The 5268-nt window shown below is 44.2% G+C and overlaps 1 protein-coding gene across 1 annotated transcript in view; it reads left to right on the top strand.

Annotated features, from left to right (window-relative positions):
- Window positions 1–5105: 5105 nt before the first annotated feature.
- CUNH6orf120 (chromosome unknown C6orf120 homolog) overlaps window positions 5106–5268 on the top strand; it is a 2757-nt gene continuing 2594 nt past the window's right edge. The window contains exon 1 of the mRNA XM_019549916.1: window positions 5106–5190. The gene's annotated coding sequence lies outside the window, so the exon portion shown is untranslated. The remainder of the gene's footprint in view (window positions 5191–5268) is intronic.

Here is a 5268-nt window from a genome sequence, read left to right as displayed (position 1 = left end):
CCTTGGTGGGTTCAGAGTAATCTGAGTTTTTGACTCTGCTCTGACCCTATTTGCAAATACACCTTTTGTGCCATCTAATGAGTGTGTGTCTGTGATTTTGGTGGCCTCCAGAGAAACGAACCACTTTAAGCATCAACAACAAATACCAAATATCATTCAAAAGGGCTGCATCCATTAATGTGTTATGGCATGCCCATCAACAACTACAAACTAATGGCCATATTAATCTAAAATATGTTGTTTATGCAAGAATGTGTGTGTAAAGACCTGATTCAGGAACATATGTAAAGCACAATTGTCATAGTGATTGCAGGCAAGATACTGTGCAAAGAGAGATTACTGTTAACTTTGGATGAAGCTACTCTTTTTTTAAATTCTCCCTATCTCACCATCAACAGCAACTAAAAAGAGAAGATGTGACTGGAGTTGCTAAAATAGTAGAAGTTGAGCTGGACTCAACAGCCTGGTCATAAAAGAAGTTTCTTCTACAAATTGTGTGTGCATCAAATTGATTCCTGCATAGAATATGGAGTGTAAAACTACTGACAGGACTGCCATTATGGCAGTGATGCTTCTCCAGATCTGCAATTTATATAGGAACACTGGAAAACGTTAGAAAGAATGCAGCTAGTAATGTGGTGTAAAATTAGATCAGAACTGTCTAACTCCTAGGTCCCCAGGGGCCACAATGCAAGGGCTTTACCAGGTGAGTCATGCACGTTTTCCCCTGCCACTGCTCTGCATGCCCACAACAGCACCCGCTCCCATCACTACACTGTGTGCCCTCCCCACCCCTACATGCCCTCCCGTGCATCTCCCCCATGGCTGCCCCCTGCAACTCCAATCCCTCACCCCAGCCCCATACATGGCCCAGACTCACTCTCAGCTCCCTATACTGCACCACCCCCACGTGTAGGAAGCAGCAGCCAGAAGAGGGAAGGGGAGCCCAGAGACTCTAGCTACTCTTGCTGGCAGAACAGCTGGTGAGAGCTCAGGAGCCACAGCTTAACCCTTCCCAGGCTGCATGCAGCCGTCAGGCCTCCAGCTGGACAGCGCTGCATTCAATTATTCTCTGAACTTATTTTAAGTATTGAGATAATGAGCCAGATCTTCAGCTAGTGTAAGCTGATGTATATTTACTGCCTTTAATAGGACCAGTCATGGTTAGATTTGTTGAAGACAAAAACCCAGTCTAATATATTTAATTTTGGCAAATGAGAAAAGGCATTTGCAGTTAAAACACACATAATTTGTTTAGCATTCTGAGCAAATGCTTGATTAACAGCCCAGAATAAGAGTGCAATGCAAAAAGGCAGCACAAGCTTCCCCAGGCTTCTCCCCCGGTGTGTCCTGCCCTGAACTAGAGGGAGCATGTGTCAGTATTAAAGCATCGTTCAGTCAGTTTCCATTCACATGACATCTTATTACAAAGTGGGAGCAGTCACTGGGAATGAAACTGAGATTGTTGACTCGTGTTACATAGATGACCAAAATATCACCAGATGGAAGTGTGAATTGGAAGCAAACAAGACCTCACAGATGAGAGACTTCATATCCTTATTTAAACAAGCATTGATTTTTAGAAAGTGATTTACACTTTACAAAGTTAACATATTTTATTTAGTAAAGATGTCTGCCTTATCACATATACTTGAGTGATACTTTTGTTGCCTTTTTAAATCTACAGAATGCTGATTTAACTTCTATTTGCTCTTTATTCTTCATTTTAAAACTTATATGTAGTACTACCATATGCCATGCAAATATCACCAATAATGAAGACCAAGGAAGAGAAATACAGAAAATATTAAAAGAATGTCTTCTAAAAAGTAAACTTTCTGACACCTTCCATTAGGCATCATCTGCTTTTTGTACATTTAGTGTGTTTTAAGAAACTTGAAGAGGCATCAAAACGATGAGAGTAAACAAGCTGACTCTCACTTTGATGAGCTGTGAAAGTACAAATTATTTAACAAAATTAATAATTCTTTCAGCAGATCACTTAGAACCTAGTAAGAAGCAGCCACATGTTCTAAGCATTATTTTCTTACATGTCTAGTTTAATCTTCTAAATTTCATTAGCTACACAAAAATTGCAATAACGAGGGACAAATATTTTGAAACTGAAAACACTTGTACCAAATAAATAGTATTCAAACCTAAGAATGTGACCATTTCTGTAAAAGTAAAATTATGCTGCCAAATAAAAACAGTATGTGAATTAGGATCTGCCAAAAACACATTTTTGTGCTTTCAAATACATAAAGCCTGCTACTCAGCCAGAATGAGACAACATCAATGAATGATTTAATCATATTTTTGTGTTTTTGTATACTTCACAGTTATGTTGGAAGTAAATCAAGATCAAGAGTATTTCAGTTGAAGTCAATGGAGTCAAGTTTGTTTGTATTCAAAGTACAGGACATGAGGATCAGAATGTTTAGTTTTATTGCATTTAAAATTTATTTGTGCGGTAATATTAGGTTTATTGTAGCAAACAGCCAACTCTGCTATAGTTAAAAATGAGAACTCTTACCAGCCTTTTTAGACTCGAGGTGCCCTCAGAAAGTGCCAGCTTTTAGTTTTCACTCTAATTTTGATGACAGAAAAATAAATGGGGCAATTCTTCTGCTGCACAGAACTCAAAGACCACATCAGGTCAGAATGTTTATGACACTGTTAATTACTATTTGAAATCTCTGGGTTTGCATGCCTAACAGTGCTAGTCTTGCATTGCATTTTGCAACATACTTTGAAAGGATCTCAAGGCAACCCATGGTGCTGTAACACCCCTGGTTGAGAAGCACTGCTTTAAAGGCTGAATCTAGGTGCTCTAAAATCCATGTTTCCTTAGACTTGGCAGCTGGTGTGCCTTATGAAGGCTGGGAGGGGGAGAGTGGGGAGTGCAAGTTAGGATTAGTGAAGCAAATCTGGACAATTTTATATAAAGTTTTCCCAAAATACAGCTACCCCACATAAGGCATCATTTTGTAATATTTCAGATTCTACCAATATGTTCTTTGAACACCTGGGAATTGATCTGAGCTCTGATTTGGCCCAACATAGTCTAAATCACTTGACATTTACCCTAGCTAGTTCACAACATCTACACTGCATCCAGGGAAGAAAATACTGAAAACAGTATGAAGAAAAGTATTTGGCTCCATAGATGCATGCCTAGCCCTCACTAGGGAAAGTACTACACTGTGCATGCAGTGACAGTGTAGCTCAAAGGGTTTCCAGCTAAGCAGATTGCACATGAACTAAAAAGGCACAAGGGACCATTGAACCTGATCTATGCCCAGCCCATGTCAGATAGATTACAACCCTTGGCAGAAAAAAAGGCCCACAATTACATTACTTTAAGTTAAAAAAAGAAAAAACAGCATTTGTCCAACATTTTCATTTATTCTGGGGAAATGTAAAACAAAGCCCAACAAAATGTTCAGAAGACTCTTGAAAATAAGTGACATCTATGAACTATTTGCTGGAAGGGAAGAGGGGACAGGGCCATGTAGACTGGGAATAAATGGGAGAGAGGGTTTGGAGGCTATGGTAAAGGGAGGCAAGAGAAGAGAAGAATAAATGGGGATGGATGCTAGGGCAATGGAGAGGCTCAGGTCAGGGAAGGGGAATTATAGGAAAGAGGAAGGGTGGGACAGGAAATAGGGGTTGAGAGGCAATGACCTGTTAGCTTTATCTTCTCTCCTCTCATGCTTGTGCTGGGATCTAGGGGTCCCTGTGTCCTTGAGGGTATCTGAACAGCTCTTCCCCACTCTTCTCCCCCAGCCACATGAAAAATGAATTGTGATGGAAGGTGCATGTTATTCTCTAGGAGATTGAACCCTTCTCTCTGCCTCTCTGTGGGATGGGATTGGGGAAGTCTCTGCACTCCTCTAACTCCCTGTAACAGGTTAGGTGACTGGGAACCACTGTGATGCTCCCTACAACATAGGCTGTGGAATGGGGTGGGCCACCCGGGCCATAGCCTGACCAACTTTTAATACATTACTTTAGCTAGCTATGCAGTTTACAAGCTTTAGTTAAAGTGCCCCTGCCACCATTTTTCAGCGAGGGGACACTGATACATGAGATGCTGGAGTCTGCTGGAATGTAGTAATTACCACACTCCAAAACACTTAATTAATCGAATCTGCACCAATGTGCTGTAATTACAGTGCATCAGAACAGCCTCCCTGGATATATAGGCACCTTTGGAGCCTGGTTGTAGCAACCCCCGGGAGTGCCAGACACAGTCACTACAGCCAATGGGGGATTTACTCACTTTAAATGGAACGTCCCAGGGATTAGGGTCATCATACAGTGCATACATTACAAAGTGCAGCTGTTTGCAGCCTGCCTACTGCCCACAGCCCAGGCCAGCTGTGGCACGCAGGCAGGAGGTTGCAAACAGCTGCATTGGTCTACGTGGCAGCATGCCTCGGGATACCGGCTAGGAAGGGGCCCGGGGTAGCGCAACCCGGGCCCCTCCTGCCATATGCCCAGAGGTGTGTGTGCAGGCGGTGCTGCTACAGAGCTCTGCAGGGTGGCGGGCACCCGTGCCAGCAACAAGGATCAGGCCCCTTGTAGCTCCACCGCCCTCTGCCCCAGCACCGTGGGGGAGGTGGGCATGATTTGGGCGCTTGGAACAAAAACATTGCCGATCCCTGTCCCAGAGCTTAAGCATTAAAATGAAACACTACTGTAACTATATATATATATATAATATGTTAGATATATTATATTATCTATATAGATATATTAGTGGTGTTTCATTTTAATCCTAGAAATGTAGATTTGGCGTTACTTTTTTTTAACTGAAAATTGGAACTTTTCAAAATCAGAGCAACCCAGGACCCACCCACGATGCGGGGGGCAGTTACGCGCTGCAAAGGACAGGGCAGGCCTTGAGGTGACATCACGTGACCCTACACTGAAGAGGGGCCCAGGGGTGGGGCCCGCCAAGTGGAGGGGAGCGTCCACTCCCTGGAACTGCGGCCCTATGTACGTATCTGGTTGCCATGGGAGGCAGAGTATCAGTCGGAGCCCCTCCCTCCGGGACGAGCTGCCATTGGCTGGCGGGAGCCGCCTGGCGCTCTCGCGAGAGCAGGAAGCGGGCGGCTGTCTTCTGCCTGCCTGCTTGTCTGCCTGCCTCGCGGAGCTCTATGGTGACGGCGGCTCGGCACGGCGGTGAGCGAGGGCCCGAGCCCGCACCGCCCCTCCTCCCGGCGGTGGGGGCGGGGCCTGTGCAACGGTCCCCGCGGGGGG

Source organism: Crocodylus porosus, unplaced genomic scaffold (genome assembly GCF_001723895.1).
Source record: "Crocodylus porosus isolate Cpor-Errol unplaced genomic scaffold, CroPor_comp1, whole genome shotgun sequence".
Classification (NCBI taxonomy): Eukaryota; Metazoa; Chordata; order Crocodylia; family Crocodylidae; genus Crocodylus; species Crocodylus porosus.
Note: the sequence above shows the minus strand (reverse complement) of the source record. Positions and strands in the feature narration are given on the sequence as shown.